The sequence below is a fragment of the Mustela erminea genome, chromosome 15 (assembly GCF_009829155.1).
Source record: "Mustela erminea isolate mMusErm1 chromosome 15, mMusErm1.Pri, whole genome shotgun sequence".
In the NCBI taxonomy this organism is placed as follows: Eukaryota; Metazoa; Chordata; class Mammalia; order Carnivora; family Mustelidae; genus Mustela; species Mustela erminea.
In genome coordinates this window covers 46,382,322-46,403,065 of record NC_045628.1, presented here as the reverse complement: position 1 = coordinate 46,403,065, position 20,744 = coordinate 46,382,322, and the positions used below count along the sequence as shown (strand labels likewise).

The 20,744-nt window shown below is 39.7% G+C and overlaps 1 long non-coding RNA gene across 1 annotated transcript; it reads left to right on the top strand.

The window, feature by feature from the left end:
- Positions 1 to 1,284: 1,284 nt before the first annotated feature.
- LOC116574034 lies at positions 1,285 to 18,760 on the top strand. The gene is made up of 3 exons (XR_004279108.1): positions 1,285 to 1,362; positions 17,988 to 17,991; positions 18,716 to 18,760. It is a non-coding gene; the product is annotated as an uncharacterized LOC116574034 (long non-coding RNA).
- Positions 18,761 to 20,744: the final 1,984 nt, after the last annotated feature.

Here is a 20,744-nt window from a genome sequence, read left to right as displayed (position 1 = left end):
CTTCATCCGGCTGTTCATCTGTCTCCTTTATCATTTTCTTTAATAAACTGGTCACATTTTTCTCTGAGTTGTGTTAGCCACGCTAGCAAATTAAACCCAAAGCAAGGAGTGGGTGTTGCAACCCCGATTTATAGCCTGTTGGTCAGAAGCACAAACTTGTGTGAGGTCTGGTGTCTGAAATGTGTGTGTGGGTGGGGAGAGAGAGCAGTTTTGTGGGACTGAGCTCTTCACCTGTAGGCTCTGATGCTATTTCTGGGTAAATAGTGCCAGAATTGAGTGAAACCTACATGGTATCTGAGACTCACTAATTGTTGTGGGGGGAAACTCCACACATTCAGTGAACAGAAGTGTCAAAGGTGATGTGTTCTCTCTGAGAAGCAAAGGAGGCAGACATGTGGGATAAAAACATGGTGGGGAAAAACTGGGTTTTTCCCTACATGAGAAGGAAAAAAAAAACTGAGCCTGTCACAAAGAGTAATATAAGTAATTAACTAACTTCAGACTTTTAAAGTTTAGCTATCAAGATAGCTAGAGAAACTACTAAAAGAATAAGAATGTAACTTCCCAATTTAAAGAGGAGAGAGTGAGAAAAGTTAGGGTGGGTGGAGTGGAGCTACAATGCATTGTTTAGGAATATATGTATTCATATATACATATATTCATATATGCATATATATTCACATATACATGTATACATATACGGAAAAACCACAAAGAAAAGTGAGTGGACAATGAACACAAGATTGAGCAAGGCTATGGAGGCTGGACACAAAGTATGGCTGCTCAGCATGGTCCCCACTAGTCGGGGGTCAGTGGAGTCGCTGGCAAGAGGAACTGAGAAGGACACCTTGATCCTCCCATCATTAGAAGCCTGTACCTCCCACCCCTTCACCCATTTTTCCCCTGCCTCCCCTTCCCTCCCCTCCGACAGTCATCAGTTTCTTTTCTGTATTGATAGGTTTGTTTCTGCTTTTTTGTTTGTTTAGTAGTTTCATTTTTTTAGATTCCACATATAAGTGAAATTACATGGTATTTTTCTTTCCCTGACCTATTTTACTTAGCATAATAGCCTCAAGGTCCATCCACATTGTTGAAAAGGGTAAGATCTCATTCTTTTTAATGGATGAGCTATGTTACACCGTGTGCAGGGGTGTGTGTGTGTGCATCACATCTTTGTTCATTGGTCACTGGGCCCTTAGGTTACTTCCATATCTGGGCTATTGTAAATATTGCCACAATTAACATAGGAGTATATTAAAAAACAAACAAACAAAAAATACATAGGAATGCATATATCTTTTTGAATTAGTGTTTTTATTTTCTTTGTGTAAATACCCAGTAGTCGGATTACTGGATTGTGTGGTATTGCTATTTTTACTTTTTTTTTTTTTTTAAAAGATTCCTTTATTTATTTTAGAGAGCGGGGGGTGGGGGGAGGAGCAGAGTGGGAGGGAGAGAGAAACTCAAGCAGACTCCCCATGGAGCCTGACACAGGGCTCAATCTGATGACTAAGATCAGACCTGAGCTGAAACTAAGAAGTCGGATGCTTAACCAACTGCACCACCAGGAGCCCCTCTATTTTTAATTTTTTGAGGAACCTGCATACTATTTTCCACAGTGGCTGCACCAACTTACATTTCCACCAGCAGTGCAGGGGATTCCCTTTTCTCCACATCCTCACCAACACTTGTTACTTCTTGTCTTTTTGATACTAGCCCCTCTGCCATCCATGAGGTGGTATCTCATTGTGGTATAGAGTTGCATTTCCTTGCTGATGAGTGATGTTGAGCAACCTTTCATGTGTCTGTTGGCCATGTATATGTCTTTCTTGAAAAAAATATATTCATGGGGCACCTGGGTGTTTCAGTGGGTTAGGCCTCTGCCTTCGGCTCAGGTCATGATCCCAGGGTCCTGGGATTGAGCCCCGCGTTGGGCTCTCTGCTCAGCAGGGAGTCTGCTTGCCGGCCTCTCTCTGTCTGCCTGCCTCTCTGCCTACTTGTGATCTCTCTCGCTCTGTCAAATAAATAAATTAAAAATCTTAAAAAAAATTCAGGTTCTCTGTCCATCTTTAATCAGATTATTTATGTGTTTGGTATTGAGTTGTAAGAGTTCTTTATATATTTTGAATATTAATTCTTTATTGGATATGTCATTTGAAAATATCTTATCTCATTTGGTAGGTTGCCTTACCATTTTTTGATGGTTTTCTTTGCTGTGCAAAGCTTTTTTATTTTGGTATAGTCCTAATAGTTTATTTTTGCTTTTATTTTCTTTGTCTGAGGATGCCTATTTAGATAAATATTACTAAGGCTGATATCCAAGAGATTGCTGCCTATGTTTCCTTTTAGGATTTTTATGGTTTCAGGTCTCACATTTAGGTCTTTAATCCATCTTCAGTTGATTTTTATGTATGGTGTAAGAAAGTGGTCTAGTTTTGTTGTTTTGCATATAGCTGTCCAGTTTTTCCAGAGCCATTTACTGAAAAAAAACTCTTTATCCCATTGGATATTCTTTTCTACTTTGTCATGGATTAATTGACCTTATGACGATGGGATCATAAACTTCCTTTTGGGCTTTCTATTCTGTTCTACTGATCTATGTGTCTCTTTTTGTAGTAGTACCATACTGTTTTGATAGTATTTAAGCAATCATTCTTCCCTCAAGAGATCATTTTAATAAAAGACATCTATAAGTTGTATTGTTACATAGTACTATGTCACCTTATGACAGAGGACCATACATTGTGGGCCTTCTGTAACTACTAGTACATGTGGAAAATATTCTTCCATCCAAGTACTAAACAGGCCTGATCCTGCTTAGCTTCTGAGGTCAGACAGGATTGGGTTCATTCAGGGTGGTCTGTCCATAGGCACACAGTACATGTAAATAATATTCTCAGGGCAGAAAATAGAATCAGAGAAATGGCTGTGCTAGAGATTATGAGCATTTCTATTGTTCTCCCCTCCTTGGGCATGTAGCTGGAGTACAGTTCCCAGCTTTTCTTATAGAAAAGGAACTAAGTTTTCATCAACAGAACTTGAGTGCCAATGGTGTCTGCTACTTCTAAGCATGGCCAGGAAAATCTCCCATGTCCCCTCATTCATGCTCTTTTTCCCTTCGGGTCCTTGGTTCCTCCCCCCTCACCCCACCCTACCCACAGTAACTGCAAAACCACAGGCTGAAATGACCAAGCTGCCACTGACCTGGGCTCTGCACAGCTATGTGGGTCATTCCACCCTCACACCAACCAACCTCGACCCCCGCAAGACTGTTGGGTGAGCAGAAAGCTTACCGCTATCATGTTGAGTCAGGAGTCTTTGGGTCTGTTTGTTTCCTCTGTCTTGTCTACCCTAACTGAAAAGTGGCAAATTCACAAGAGCTGCTTGGAATGGCCTGAGAATGAAATTTCTTAAATGACTTTTCGTAAAGTTCTTTTCAGATGAGTCCTTAAACACTGTGTGTTGTTTCACCCATGAATGTCAGATTTACCTCATTAGTTAATTTGATCTCCTGGGTGCGAAGCCGCTCGTCTTTTTGCTCAGTGTGATGCAGAGGCACACTCTGTGGGGTACATCTCAGATGCCAAAAGTTGAGCAGAGCAGCATTTTCCACCAGAGCCATTTGGCTTGTTACAATTACGGATGGGGAGTGTGATCTGGAAGCTGAAACGGCAGTTTTCAAAGTGCAAAAATAGCAGCAACAAGTCTTCTATTTAGAGGAAACAAAAGGTTTGGAACGACGGTTATAACAAAAACTAACATGTGCTGTTCTGGGATAGTGTGCAGAAATTACAGAAGAGCTTCTCCTAGAATACGCCTGCTGTTTTGATTACTTTTCCTGAGCCTGTCTCAGATGTTACCCAAGTATGGTAGAGCCGTTTATACATAGCCCACAAGTCTGACTCCCAAAGCCTTGAGAACTAATAGAGATAATTTTTAAGGGTTTGGGGGAAGGAGGCCTGCTGGACTTCACACGTGGTCCACACAGAAAGATGTCTTCAGATTCCTCTCTGCTCACCCGTCTCCACCAAATCCCTACAGTGGCTGCGAAACCATTTCCCCCCGTGGTAATCACTTTATGCTCTTTGTTCTCTTGCTCCCCCTCCTTTTGCTAGCCCCTCTCTGTTCTTTTCAGTAGAAACCCTGCTACCCTGTTCTACAGTGCCCCCACGTATCCCACTCACCGCTCAGTGTCCTCACCTCCACGGGGCGAGGCCGTGAAAGGGATGCAAGCCCGCCTGGAAAGAAGATGTGAATCTTACACAGTTTTTCTTTGTCCCTATCATACGGATATACACGCTTTATGAGATTTTATTGAGCATATGATTTTTTTTAATGCTTTCTCAACTTTTTTTTAAAAGATTTTATTTATTTATCAGATAGAGATCACAAGTGGGCAGAGAGAGAGGGGGAAGCAGGCTCCCTGCTGAGTGGAGAGCTTGATTCGGGGCTTGATCCCAGGGCCTTGGGATCATGGCCTGAGCCGAAGGCAGAGGCTTTAACCCACTGAGCCACCTAGGCGCCCCCAATGCTTTTTCAACTTTTTAAAAAGAAGCTCTTAGTTCTCCAACAGTCAAGTAGCCTCTAATTTAGTGAATTAGGAAGATTTTAGGAAAGGGTGAGGCTTTGTTCTTTTCCAGTATCTATTATAATTCTTAGTTATTAGGTTTTTGGGGGGAGCAGAGTTGACTAATGCTCCAATCCATTGATAGAAACAGTTGAGAACTGCTTAGTTTTTGTCACCCAGGACTCTAATTCTATGGAGTTCATAAAAGAGAAGTTCTGTAAGGAATGCTTGTCCTTTGTGTGATCTTAGAGGAAAGGCACTCCTTCAGGCTGGTTGCCCGGAGTTTTCCCTAAAGCAAACCAGTGGGAGCACCTGCCCCAGCCCTAGGATGACTGTGCTTCTGTCCACATCCTCGCTCTCCAACAGGGAGTGCTGGTGATTACCCAGCATGGCTATCTCTATGTCTCAGTGGACCTGGAAGCCTGTGTCAGGTGACTGCCGTGAGCCAATGAGAGCAGAATGTGAGCTATCTGGCCACAGTGAAGACCCAAAGTCTTCTGACCTAGCAATGGAGAATCCCCCCTCCCTCATCTGGTTCAATTCACTTACTTGGGAATAAGGCCCTGAATTTATTCAGGTGTGTTCTAGGGGCTTGTATTTCCACTGCCCTTTTCATTTGGACTGAACCCTCTGATGATTGGAGCCCACCTGGCCCTTCCCTGCTGGAGACTCTGCCACACAGGTGTGCGTACTAGTCTCTGGTCTCCTTGACAACTTCATGTTACCTACCATCCTTTCCTTTGCGACCTTTACGGTAGTCAAGTGAGCTTATGGTCTTTTACCCCTCCAGTCCTTTACCCCTGAAGTGAAATAAAGGATCACATTAATCAAATTGGGTTCCTGAACACTTTGCTTTGAGCGTCTTCTGTAGTTCTTTGCTGTCTAATAGAACACGCATTTAGAAGCATGATCACCCTGCCCTTTACCAAATACATTGCGTTCTCAAAGGCAGCATGACATCAGCTTGTTTAGATGAAAGGGCCAGGCCTATCATGATAGCTTCTGTTTGGCTTATTTGATTTTGGTGAGATCATATTAAAGTTTCATGCTTTCTGGGTATGTAAAATTGATGTAACATAAATTAGTTGGCTGATCTATGCATTTTTGCCCTATTGTTTGAAAATTACTGTCTCTGGGAAAATCCCCAGTGGATACCTTGCCTGCATGGATCCTAGACAAAACACCACTGTTAGTATTTGTCAGAAAAGTATGCATCTCTGGAGAAGAAAAAAGAGAGAGTTCTTGGAAAAATCATTTCTAAAGAATGTATATCCCACAATGATGTGAGTGATCACATCGTTTTATATGGCATTTTATACCAGTAGTGTTAAAAATTAGGGTGACATACTTAATCTAAAACCCTATAGTCATTTTCTAAAATAAACACATGAATACAGTACATGAAGTATATGAACCATATACTGAAAATGTATCAAGGTGATACTCTCGCCTTAAATACCAAGTTATCTAGTGCAGAATGATTTTTGAAATAATTAATATAACAGGTGTTCACCTTGGAATACCTTACATAGAAATCTTGATGTATATAAAATTTATGAAAATTTGAAGCCTCCTGATCTAATTATATTTTACTTTAACGAAACAAAACTTAAGGACATTCAATACCACAAGTAATTGTTACTTGTTTTCCTTTTGGAGGTGGATTAGAGAAATTTACACAAACCTGTCTTATTAAAAAATTTTTTCAGAATTGTTTAGGAAAAGTAGTATGAGTTTTCGTGTTATAGAGAAAGCAGTATGCTTACTTGATTGGCTTCCCCTTAAACTTTGATCTGTTTTGTACCCCCCAGTGAACATTTTGTGCTGTTTCCCACTTTAAAGCCTCTCTACGTGCTGTTCCCTCTACCTGGCACTCCCTCTGCCCACATAATTTTGCCCCTCCTCCCTGTTTCAACTTGAGTCACTACCCAGGAGAGCTTCCCTGGTCCCTCCCTCCCCACCCCATCAATACAGCCTCCCATTATCTTTGCCTCTCAAATCCTGCATTCCTCTGCTGAGCAAACTCACTCTTCCCTGGTGTATTATACACCCCTCTAGAGTAGGGATTATCTTTGTTTGTTGGGCTTTATATCTCCAGTATTTTGCATAGCCTCTGGCATTACTGAATTAATGGGCTGATGTTAAGGATTGACATCTGAACAGTTTATGATGGACTCTCATATGTAATTGCTATTTTGTTTTGGTACATGGAGATTTCAGCAGAAGAATAAGGGCTGTCCAAGAATAAACCAAGATCATTCCCTAATGGATCCTTGGGTCTTCTTTCATTAAATAGATTGCTCATGAATTATTTTCAACACAGTCAAAGTAAATTTTATTGAGCTTTGTGGCAGGTATCATATACGGCACTGAAGAAATGGTGATGAACAATACATTGTCCTTGTCCCTGTAAGCAAGTCAGATAATGGATACATATACTGTTAGACTTGTGCGCTGAAGATAATGTCAGCAACTTCTAACTTTAGAAGGATTAAACTGTGAAAACAAAAAGGAAGGACTAATAGAAACTTTATCCTGGAATGCTTTAGTAACAACAGGCAAATTTGCATTTCATTTAGGCTGTCTTAAATTCAATTATTTATTTGTCAGTATTGCTGGCTATGGAATGGAAAAAGCCTACCTATGGGAGGCCAATACCAAGTTCGGTTCATCCACAATAAATGTCCTAACTTCAATAGGATTGAAACCTAAATTGCCTCTTACTCAAATGATGAAACTCAGAAATCTCTTCAAATACATCATTTCAAATGCATGGCTTACTACTACTAATTAAAGAAATACCTTGATGAGTGGACTAAATCTAAACACCTGATACATTCTGAAGTTCCTTTTTAAAGAAACAAAACTCCAATGTACTCAAATTTCTAGATATTAAAAGGCCTATTTTAAACAAAGTAGTTATTTTAGGAAAAAAAAAGAAGTCTTGTCAAAGTTACTGCTTACGTATCATGCTTCTATTTCCCACTAAATTCAGAAAGAAAGGAGGGAAAGAAATAAGGAAGCCAAGGGAGAAACAAAAATGATGAACACTGTTATTTTGCTGAGAGGCTAACGGTTGGGGAAGAACTCATCTCTTGTACATACCATACTTACAGAAATCTCAGGAGTCTCCCAAACACAGAGGGTTTGACAAGCTGCTCATCTGTGCAAGAAAAGCATTCCTAGTGGGAGCAGTGCTTGGAAAGTTGGCTTATCTCAGAGGACCGTGAGTTCCTGACAACTGTTGGTCATTTTGACCACCTTGGGCAGCAAATATTCATATTTAAACTTAGTCACCTTAAATTTATATGCGTGATTATCTGACAGTGTCATATTCAGGAAGAAGCAGCGCTGATAGGAATGTATATGAGAAAATACTTTATAAAATTTGTCCACTTTCATCTTCGGTGTATAGGTATTGGAGATTCTGGGAAATCATAAGCATTTTGGTTCAAAATACTGAAGCTGAGTGATGTGTCTTACATAAGGGGCAGCTATAAAACTACCAGCAAGTTTTGTGAGGGAGGCAAGGCATTTGATTCTTATCCCTCGTGTTTTTCCCAGGGGGTAGCTTTGAATTGTGCAGGGAGACAGTATAGCTTAAGATCATGCGATCTAGAGTTGGAGAATGCTTAGACTTTAGTCTCAAGTTCACTCCTCACTAGCTTCCAGCCACGGGTAAATTACTTCTTTTTTTTTTTTTTTTTTTTTTTTGACAGAGAGAAATTACAAGTACACTGAGAGGCAGGCAGAGAGAGAGAGAGAAGGAAGCAGGCTCCCTGCTGAGCAGAGAGCCCGATGCGGGACTCGATCCCAGGACCCTGAGATCATGACCTGAGCCGAAGGCAGTGGCTTAACCCACTGAGCCACCCAGGCGCCCCCCGGGGTAAATTACTTCTTGACTCAGCTTCTCCACTGGTAAAACGGGCTCCAACAGCAATTCCCCTTCATGAGGTCACAAACATGTGGAACTCACATTCATGTTTTCATTCCTCGCTACTTTTCTACATGCTGGAAAAGAGCCGCCTTATCGCTCGGATCAAGGCCAACCAAGCACCAGACCAGGTCCTAAGCAGCCCTTCTTTCCCATGAGAAATTCTGCCTTTTCAGATTACTTCTTTCTAGAGTAGGGCTGATTTATTTCAGTTGTAAAAGCTGGCACTGGAACATGAATAAATGAAGACAGTTATTATGTCCCTCCAAGAGATAAGCAAGCAGGATATGTGACGGCATGTGGAAGGTGATAAGCCCCAAGGCAAGGGTGCCCACTTATGATTCTATAAAAATCACAGAACACGGATTCTAAGAGTGGTAAAGTCTTTCAGTGCTCATATATGCCAACATTTTACCTGAGTAGTAGATTCTTTCATTATCTCCCAATCAAGCAGAGTCTGGCCTCTGCTTGTCGAGGTAAGGGGGTCACTTGCTAATGGGACCGCCTTACGTTAGGGAGGGAGTGCAGAGAGCAAGGAATGTGGGCTCTCAAGGTGGGCAGGTCATTTCACCCTTCAGATGGAGAATCAAGAGTTTGAATTGGATGGCCTCCAGCATCTCTCTTGAGGACTTGCTAGTGGTTCATACTCTTGAAGCATGGCCTTTCATCACTGCACAGCTTTCCAGTTAAAACACTGCTTCATATGCACTGTTGAGCCAAGCTCTAGTCTCTAGAGACACACAAACACATTCAGTGTCTCTTTGAAGGTGGTTAGCCTGTCTTTTGTGTCCTCCCTGTCTCTGAACATGGTCGGACACACTGTGCATCTCCGTTGCTTCCAGGCCTCACCATGGAGGGCTCCTTTCATGAAGGACTACCCAGCAAACTTCCTTCAATCCCACTCTCCCTATTCTGCCTTTATCCTAACTCCCCATATTGTGCGTGGTCTCTGTTCACAGCCAGACCCTGCTGTCAGTGCAGTGTGGATCCGGGGTGTGTGTGGCTTCTGGAGGTGCTTACCATTCAGCATCGTGTGGCTTCTAGCAAGAGAACTGCATACCCATCTCCCACAAAGACTTCAAGGGTTCCACTGACTGGTATGGCCAACAATGCTCTGTAGTTTGGGCAAGGCTGGTATCTCATTTCTGAGGTTCAGGCAAGGCTAGGGTGCCCAGACAATCCTTACAGGTGTGTGGCATATCATTCTGAGACTGAGTCAATGGTCGCCATTCTGTAGGATACCTGAAGCTGTAAGAGCGTGGAGTTGTTCCTCATGAAGGCACCACTAGACCCCTTCATCCCCGTGGGCCTACCTGAGAAGTACACTCCCCAGCTTCTCAAAATGGGAGGGGTGTTTTACTGTGGAGGAGGAGGACTGTTGTTTATTAGCATGGTATCTTTATGTTTCTTGTGGCTTCTAGCTATCCCTTCACTTTTCTCCTCAGAGCTTTGTAAAGTCTTTTTTTTTTTTTTTTTTTGGTAAAGTCTTTTAAAAGTCCCATCTTGTCTCAAGTCTGCAAAAGAGAATGAAAGAAAGGGATTTTTGCCCATGCTCTGACCTCAGCATTAAAGTGGAAGGTTCTCTTGAAGTCAAGGTGATCGTAACAAGGGTATTCAGAAAGAAAGAACAAGGGGAAGTTTCAGCTCAGGGTACAGCTCAGGAAGTGAATGTAGATTCCCTCAGTTTGTGGCTTCTCAATTCTCCATCAGCAAACTTTCAATCCTTTTAGATCGGATGCAAGTTAAAATGTACATATTCTCATGAAAGGGTTAACACTTGGCTGCTATCATCCATTTAAAGAACTCAAAGGAGGCTCAGATAGAGAGAAGCCACAGGATAACAAAAGCCTAGCTTCTTGAGAACACTGGGGCTGATGTAGTACCTGAGATACATCCCCCAAATAGTCATCCTAACTGAGATTATCCTACTCTAACAGGGCCTCTGGCCTCCACAGGCATGCCTGCCATTCCCGTGTGACCCTAGTATCTTCATGCTTAGCAGCGTCTTTGAAGTGTGTCTGTTTTTATGTAAGTGGACTCTCCTTTGGCTCATCAGAACAGAAGCTGTTAAGCTTCTCTGGAGAGTATGAGAAAAGCTATTACAGCATATCAAAAACTCCCTTTCTAGGTGGATTCATGAGGAAGTGCCTGAGAGGCAACTCTCCCCAGTGTCGGCTAGGGGAAAGGAACTAATCATTGAAAAAATAGGTGGTAAATTGAACTTGGGGAATACATAATGTATCCTACAATATCCTAGGGCCCCAGAAATTATTAAGGAATGAGTCTAGACCCTTCTTAAAGAGGTCTTGTAATCTCTAAGAGACCTTCAGTGCTCATTTCATGAAGTGAGACATTTAATCTAATGGACGCAGTAAATGTTCTGCAGAAAACATATGGAGTGACTTGTAGGACATTCTAACTGAGTTTCTTATAAAGATTGAAAAAAATCAGATTTGTTTTCTCAGGTCAGCAATCCTTTATTTTGGGAAGAGACTATGGAAGGAGGAGAGGGTAACAGATAGAAGCTATAACTCAGGAGAGTGATACACGGAAGGTCAGGAGGGACAGAATGATGTGTGAGATCACGTTAGAAATATCACCAGATTCCTTCGGGAGTTATAAAGGGTGCCTTCATTCTTGTCCTTGCCAAACATCCTGTAATAGTACGACAAGATTTTATTTATTATCCCAGTCAAATTGGATTCTCGTGCTCTGGGTAGGCCACAGGTATGGGATGTCAGTCGTGGCTATGATCATCCGAATGGCTCTTGTAAGGTCATTAAGAAAAGGAAAGGAATCAAGGGGAGACCCTCCAAAGAAAATGCCTCCTGCCGCAACCTTGACTGCCCCCCTGTGGAAAGGCACCCGTTAGCTTCTATTAGGTAACTAGTTGGTTTTGCAGTAAGGGCCAAGTATGTATGGTTGATACAAGGGAAAGAAAGAGATATTTCATTTTAAAATCAAACTTCCCTCAAAGGTTGAGTACTTGTAGTTATGAGGTCCAAACTTTTGTTGCCTAATTTTGATGTATTTTCCCAGGGAATGCTTTATACATATTGAGCCTTGAAATTATTATATAAAGGATATAAATAGACATTTCCATATTATTAATATATATTCATACCTAACTGTCTTTGTCTTGATACATGTTAAATGTTTTAAATTAAAAATGCATGTTATTGGGGCGCCTGGGTGGCTCAGTAGATTAAAGCCTCTGCCTTTGGTTCAGGTCATGATCCCAGATCCCTAGGATCGAGCCCCGCATCGGGCTCTCTGCTCCGTGGGGAGCCTGCTTCCTCCTCTCTCTCTGCCTGCCTCTCTGCCTACTTGTGATCTCTGTCAAATAAATAAATAAAATATTTTTTTAAAAATGTATGTTATTATTTATACTTAATCTACTGTTTTTTTGATGCAAAGATATGCCTGTTCCACCAGAACCCAGCCTGATCTGAACACAGACATTGTAGGGAGACATTAACTGGAATATAGCTATTGGAGGACTTGGTCCTGCTCTCAAGAAATAATTCACCAGAACATTTGTTTTAATCTGTTTAATTATTTTGTTTTTATTTAAATACATACATACATACATTTATTTGTTTGTTTATGTATGTATGTATGTATGTGCCTGCCTATTTTGGGGCTTTGAACTCACAACCCTGAGATCAAGAGCCATGTGCTCTATGGACTGAGCCAGCCAGGTGCCCTCAATCTGCTTAATTATTTTATTGTAGCTTCATGTTTGACCATCAATCACACCTGGTTAAATTATATATAAAATATTAAGATTAGATTGACACCAATTAGAAATCATTGAAGAGGGGTGCCTGGGTGGCTCAGTGAAGCTCCCTTCAGCTCAGGTCATGATTCCAGGGTCCTGGGATCGAGCCCCACATCGGACTCTCTGTTCAGCGGGGAGCCTGCTTCCTCCTCTCTCTCTGCCTGCTTGTGATCTCTGTCTATCAAATAAATAAATAAAATCTTAAAAAAAGAAAAAGAAGTCATAGGAGAAAATTTTTAGTAACTCATAGTTAGAAAGCAAGGATAAAAGAGAAATTTTTAAAAATACGTTTATAATCCAAATGTAACATGGGACAAAAATGCCAGGAGAAAGATTGATAGTCATAAACTTTAGATAAAATTAAAAAAAAAAAGTTAGTAGTAGGGGATTTACCCAAATGCTTTAGAATGATGTAGTGTAAGAAAGTGAATACGCTGTCCTCAGGAGATAAATTTGGCTTCCAGTTCTGTCATCAGATTGCCTTTAAAATATTAAGATTTCAAACATGAAAGATATAATAATGTAAACTTGGGAGAAAATGGAGATTGTTGGTGATATTAATTGCAAGGAGGAATTATCTGGAAATTTTACAATATCTTTTTGTCCAATGGTTGGAATTTCAAAGTGGAGAGTAGAGGGGGAGAGATTTAAGATTTACTGGAAGAAACCAAGATGCCTTTTAAGTTCTCATCCCTTGACGATGCCTCCGGGGTGGGCACTCATTCAGGTGAATAGTGAAGGAGATTATGCATGTGTGGGGTCAAGAGGTATATGGGAAATCTGTACTTCTCTCTCCATTTTTTGTAAAACTATAATCGCTTAGAAAAATAAAATCTTTAAAGAAAGTAAGAAAACAAAAAAAAAAAAAAAAAGAAGAAAGGGAGGGTACTGTTGAAGTGTCAAACATTACATTCAAATCTAGTAAGGTGAATAGAAGACAAAGAAGCACCTATGGGCTAACCCTAGAGGACACAGTTAAATTTCATCTACCTCAAACTCCATCTCCCATAGTAGTTTTAACATCCTTACACCCATTTTATTTTTTAAAATATTTTATTCATTTATTTGAGAGGGAGAGAGGACAAAGAGGGGAAGGGACAGAAGGAGAGGGAGAAGCAAACTCCATTGAGCAGGGAGCCGGATGACGTGGGGCTCGATCCCAGGATCCTGAGATGATGACCTGAGCTGAAGGCAGATGCTTAACTGACTGAGCTACCCAGGTGCCCCTATTTTTAAATTTTTAATAGAAGTATAGTTGGCATACAATATTGTATTAATTCCAGGTGACAACAATGATTACATATTTACATAATTATGAAACGTTCATCACAAGTGTAGTTACCAACTGTCACTATACAGAATTATAATGTTATTGACTACATTCCCTATGCTTTACTTTTCATTCTTGTGACTTCTTTATTTTCTAACTGGAAGTTTGTACTTCCCACTTCCCTTCACCCATGTTGCTGATCCCCCCGCCCCCACCTTCCCTCTGGCAACCATCATTTTGTTCTTTGTATTTATAGGCCCGATTCAGCATTTTGTTTATTCATTTGATTTTAAGAGTGCATAGATAAGTGAAATCATATGGTATTGGTCTTTCTCTGACTTATTTCACTTAGCATAATGCCCTCTAGTTCCATCCAAGTTGTCAAAATTGGTAAGATCTCATTCCTTTTGATTGCTGAGTGGTATTCCATTGCATATATATACCACATCTTTGTCCATTCATCTATGAGTAGACACTTGGGCTGCTTCCATGTCTTGGCTATCGTGTATAGTGTGCAGTAAGTGTGGGGATGAATAAATCCTTTTGAATTGGTGTTTTTATTTTCTTCAGGTAAATACTCAGAAATGGAATTACTGGATTGTATAGTAGTTCTATTTTTAATTTCTTGAGGAACCTCCATATTGTTTTCCACAGTGGCTGCACCAATTTACATTCCCACCAGCAGTATACAAAGGTTCATTTTTCTCCACATTCTTGCCAACACTTAATATTTCTTGGGTTTTTTTTTTTTTGGATACTAGTTATTCTGACATAAGTGAGGTGATAACTTATTGTGGTTTTGATTTGCATTTCCCTGATGATCAGTGATGTTGAACATCTTTTCATGTGTCTACTGGCCATTTGTATGTCTTTTTAAAAAAAAAAAATCTATTCAGATCTGTCAAATTTTTAAACTGGATTATTCTTTTGGTGTTGAGTTATATGCATTCTTTATAGATTTGGGATATTAACTCCTTATCAGATACCGTTTGCAAATATCTTCTCACATTCAGGTTACCATTTTTTTGTTGTTTTATTTTGTTTCCTCTACTGTGCAAAAGCTTTTTAGTTTGATATAGTCCATATTGCGTATTTTTGCTTTTGTTTCCCTTGCCTGTGGAGACAGATCCATAAATGTTGCTAAGACTAATATTCAAGAGCTTACTGCCTATGTTTTATTTAACAGTTACTGGAAAAAATATAGAGTTTTATGGTTTTGTGCCTCATATTTATTTCTCTAATCTATTTTGAGTCTATTTTTGTATAAGGTGTAAGGAAGTGATCCAGTTTCATTCTTTTGTATGTAGCTGTCTTGTTTTTCCTAGCACTGTTATCAAAGAGATTGTCTTTCTCCATTGTGTATTTTTACCTCCTTTGTCAGGGACCAATTGACAATGTAAGTGTGGGTTTATTTATGGGTTCTCTATTCTGTCCCATTGATCTGTGTCTATTTCTGTACTGACACTGTACTGTTTTAATTACTGTAGCTTTGTAGTATATTTTAAAATCTAGGGTTAGGATACCTCTGGCTCTGTTTTTTTTTTCTCAAGATTTCTTTGGCTATTTGGCATCTTTTGTGGTTCTCTACAAATGTTAGGATTATTTATTCTAGTTCTGTAAAAAAATATTGTTCCTATTTGATAATCTATAGGTTGCTGTGGGTACTATGGACATTTTAACTATTAATTCTTCCAATTTATAAGCATGGTGTATCTTTCCATTTGTGTTGTCTTCAGTTTATTTCATCAATATCTTATAGTTTTTAGAGTATAAGTCTTTTTTCTCCTTGGTCAAATTTACTCCTAGGTATTTTCTTCTTTTTTGTGTGTGTATTTGTAAATGAGATTTAGGAAAAAAAAAATCTCTCTGCTTTGTTCTTGTTATATAGAAATGTAAAATATTTCTGCATATTTTGTACTATAATTCAACTGAATTCATTTATTAATAGGTTTTTTCCTTCTTTGGGTAGTCTTTAGGGTTGTGCCTTTTGCAAAAAGTAACAGTTTAACTTCTTCCTTACCAGTTTGGATGTTTTTATTTCTCTTTGTCTGATTGCTGTTGTTAGGACTTCCAGTACTATGTTGAATATAAGTGGACATTCTTGTCTTATTCCTGACCTTAGAGGAAAAATTTTCAGTTCTTCCCACTGAACATGACATTAACTATGGTTTGTCACATATGGCCTTTATTGTATTCCCTCTAAAACCACTTTTGTTGAGAGTTTTTATCATGAATGGATGTTATAGTTTGTTAACTGCTTTTTCTGCATCTATTGAGATGATGATATGATTTTTATCTTTCTTCTTATTAAGGTGATTTATCACATTGATTGATTTGCAAACATTGAACCATTCTAGTATCCTTAGAATAAATCCCACTTGATTGTGGTGAATGTTTATGTATTATGGTATTTGGTTTGCTAAAAGTTGTTGAGGATGTATGCATCTATGTTCCTCAGGGATATTGGACTAGAGTTTTCTTTTGTTGGTGTCTTTGTCTGGTTTCGGTATCAGGGTACTGCTGGTCTCATAGAATGAATTTGCAATTGCTCCTTCCTCTTCTCATAGTTTGAGAAGAATAGACATAAACTCATCTTTAAACATTTGGTAGAATTCACCTGTGAAGCCATCTGGTCCTGGACTTTTGTTCACTGGGAGTTCTTTGATTACTTATTTAGTCTCATTATTAATAATTATTTGTTCAGACTTTTTTTATTTAAAGATTTTATTTATTTATTTGTCAGATAAGGTGGGAGAGCTAGAACAAGCAGGGGGAACAGCAGACAGAGGGAGAAGCAGGCTCCTTGCTGAGCAAGGAGTGATCTGGGACTCTATCCCAGGACCCTGAGATCATGACTTGAGCTGAAGGCAGCCGCTTAACTGACTGAGCCACCCAGGGCTCCCTATTCAGACTTTCTATTTCTCCGTGATTTAGTCTTAGAAGTTGTTTTCAGGGATTTATCCATTTCCTCTAGGTTGTTCAATTTGTTGGTAATAGTCCAATTTTTCATACTAGTGTCTTATGATTCCTTGTAGTTCTGTGGTGTTGGTTGTACTGTGGTTTTTTTTTTTTTTAATTTCAGTTGATTGTTCTGTTCTTTCATTTCTGATTTTCTTTAAGTCCTTTCTCCTTTTTTTTTTCTTGATGCATTTAGCTAAAGATTTATCAATTTTATTTAATTTTCAAAGAACCAGCTCCTAGTGTTATTGATCTTTTGTTTGGTCTTTATTTCATTTATTTCCACTCTGATCTTTGTTATTGGTTTTCTTCTACTAAATTTGGGCTTTGTTTTTTCTTTTCATGGTTCCTTTAGGAGTAAGCTTGGATTGCTTGAAATTTTTCTTGCTTTTTGAGGTAGGTCTGTATCACTATAAACCTTCTTAGGACTGCTTTTCCTGCCTCTCAAAGATTTTGGACCATTACGTTTCCATTTTCATCTCTCTCTCCATGTGTTTTATTTTATTTTCTCTTGGATTTCTTGATTAACGTGTTGGTTGTTTGGTAGCATGATGTTTTAGCCTTCATGTGTTTGTGTTTTTTCTAGTTTTTTTTTTTCTTTTTTGTAATGAATCTGTAGTTTCATATGTTATGGTCAGAAAAGATACTTGATAAGATTTCAGTCTTCTTAAATTTTTTCAGACTGGTTTTGTGGCCTAACATGTGATCTGTCCTGCACAGTGTTCCATATTGCCCTGAAAAGAATGTGTATTCAGTGGTTTTTGAATGAAATGTTCCATATGTATCTGTGAAGTCCATCTGGTCTAATATGTCATTCAGAGACATTTTCTATCCTGTCATGACTAGGTCATGACTGCTGCAGGTACACTGGTGGGTGGAGCTGACCCTCAGCCAAACTGGGGGCAGTGACCAGCAGTGATAGCTGTGGGCACACTTTTGGACAGAGGTAGCCTTCAGTGTGGCTGGCTTTCTACTTCCTTGGGCAGGAGTTGCTCTGGAGGGGGTCACACATGACCTAAAATTAGCCAATAAATTTTCTTCAGGCTTTTTTCAAATTGCTGTCTCTGGTTGGGTCTTGGAGTGAGTAATAGAGTACCCTGACCATTTCAGGGCAAATTTTCTATTTCTTAGAGACCTCATGCTGTCCAGAATTAAGTGCTGCTGATTTTCAAAGTGGAAATTATGAGGGCTCATCATCCTAATGCACATCCCCATGGGGGGGTAGGTCTTATGTGGCCCTGATGTGTGGCTTGATCCCTCTGATCCTCAGGGAAGATGTCCTGTCTGAGCTATCACTCCTATTTGTGAGTCACTGTGCTGGGGATTTTGTTCACAACTGTGTCTCTGCCTCACTTACCCATCTCAACATCACTCTTTACATCTTTAGCTGTGGAATAGCTGTTCTGCTAGGCTTGGGTTATTCTGAGTGAGTTGGACTCACTCAGACTTTGCAGACTTGATGTGTCTGTGGCAGGAGGTAAGTTCAGGAACCTCCTACTCTGCCATCTTCCTAAATCCTGAGATATACTCTCCTTATACACATTGTAAAAGATAAAGGTATGTTTAGGAATAATGAACTTTTATGGTTAGGTTCCATTATTTTCATTTTATGGGGAGATATTTAAAATTCTTTTTTATTAACATATAATGTATTATTTGGCCCAAGGGTACAGGTCTGTGAATCTCAGCTTTACACATTTTACAGCACTCATCATAGCATGTACCCTCCCCAATGTCCAGAACCCAGCCACCCTAACCCTCCCCCAAGCCACAGCAACCCTGTTTGTTTCATGAGATTAAGAGTCTCTTTTAGTTTGTCTCCTTCCCGATCTCATCTTGTTTCATTTTTTTCCCTCCCTACCCTCCATTATCCCCCACCCTGCCTCTCAAATTCCTCACGAGAGAGCATATGATGATTGTCATTCTTGGATTGACTTATTTTGCTTAGCATAATACTCTCTAGTTGCATCCAAGTCATTGCAAATGGCAAGATTGCAGTTTTTTGATGGCTGCATAGTATTCCATCATATGGAATACTATACCTCTTCTCTATACATTCATCTGTTGATGGACATCTAGGTTCTTTCCATAGTTTGGCTATTATGGACATTGCTGCTATGAACATTTGGGCTCACATTACCCTTCAGATCACATTTTATCTTTAGGGTAAATACCCAGTAGTGCGACTGCTGGTTTGTAGGGTAGTTCTATTTTCAATTTTTTGAGGAACCTCCATACTGTTTTCCAGAGTGGCTACACCGGCTTGCATGCTCACCAACAGTGTAGGAGGGTTCCCCTTTGTCCGCATCCTCACCAACATGTCATTTCCTGACTAGTTAATTTTAGCTGTTCTGACTTGTGTAAGATGGTATCTCATTGTGGTATTGATTTCTATTTCCCTGATGCCGAGTGATATTGAGTACTTTTTCACATGTCTGTTGGCCATTTGGATGTCTTCTTTGCAGAAGTGTCTGCTTATGTCTTCTGCATTTCTTTTCTTTTTTTTTTTTCTTTTTAAAGATTTATTTATTTATTTGACAGAGATCACAAGTAGGCAGAGAGGCAGGCAGAGGGAGACAAGGAAGCAGGCTCACCGCTCAGCAGAGAGCCCGATGCGGGGCTCTGGGATCATGACCTGAGCTGAAGGCAGAAACCCCAACCCAGTGAGCCACCCAGGCGCCCCTTCTGCCCATTTCTTGATTGGATTATTTGTTCTTTGGGTGCTGAGTCTGACAAGTTCTTTGTAGATTTTGGATACTAGCCCTTTATTTGATGAGTCGTCATTTGTGAAGATCTTCTCCCATTCTGTCAGTTGTCTTTGGGTTTTGTTGACTGTTTCCTTTGCTGTGCAAAAGCTTTTGATCTTGATGAAGTTCATTTTTGACCTTGCTTCCCTTGCCTTTGGCGATGTTTCCTAGAAGAAGTTGTCTGTGGCTGAGGTCGAAGAGGTTGCTGCCTGTGATTCTTGTCTCACACTGAGGTCTTTCATTCATTTGAGTCTTTTTTTGTGTGTGGTGTAAGTAAATAGTCCAGTTTCATTCTTCTGCATGTGGCTGTCTAATTTTTCCAACACCATTTGTTGAAAAGACTTTTTTCCATTGGACATTCTTTCCTGCTTTGTCGAAGATTAGTTGACCATAGAGTTGAGGGTCTATTTCTGGGCTCTCTGTTCTGTTACGTTGATCTCTGTGTCTGTTTTTGTGCCAATACCATGCTGTCTTGATGATTACTGCTTTGTAATAGAGCTTGAAGTCTGGAATCGTGATGCTGTCAGCTTTGGTTTTCCTTTTCAACAATCCTCTGGCTATTCAGGGTCTTTTCTGGTTCCATATAAATTTTAGGATTATTTGTTCCGTTTCTTTGAAAAGTGGTGGTATTTTAATAGGGATTGCATTAAATGTATAGATAGCTTTAGGTAGCATAGATATTTTCACAATATTGTTCTTCCAATCCATGAACATGGGAAGTTTTTCCATTTCTTTGTGTCTTCCTCAATTTCTTTCATGAGTATTTTATAGTTTTCTGAGTATAGATTCTTTGCCTCTTTGGTTAGGTTTATTCCCAAGTATCTTATGGTTTTGGGTGCAATTGTAAATGGGATCGACTCCTTAATTTCTCTTTCTTCTATCTTGCTGTTGGTATATAGAAGTGCAACTGGCTTCTGTGCATTGATTTTGCATCCTGACATTTACTGAATTCCTGTATGAGTTCTAGAGGTTTTGGAGTGGAGTCTTTTGGGTTTTCCACATGAAGTATCCTATCATCTGCAAAAAGTGAAAGTTTGACTACTTTGCTGATTCGCATACTATTTATTTATTTATTTATGTTGTCTGATTGCTGAGACTAGGACTTCTCGTACTATATTGAAAAGCAGTGGTGATAATGGATATCATTGCTGTATTCTTGATCTTAGGGGAAAAGCTCTGCTTTTCCCCATTTGAGAATGGTATTCATTGTGGATTTTTCATAGATGGCTTTGATGATATTGAGTATGTACCTTCTATGCGTACACTGTGAAAAGTTTTGATCAAGAAAGGATGCTGTACTTTGTCACATGCTTTTCTAGCATCTATTAAGAGTCTTATATGGTTCTCCTTCTTTCTTTTATTAATGTAGCACATGGATTGATGTTGAACCAACCTTATAACCCAGAAATAAATCCTGTCGGAGGCAGGCCCCTGGCCAGGGCGGCCTCCGCCATTAAAAGATGGCACCTGGCTAGTTGCCAGGTTAG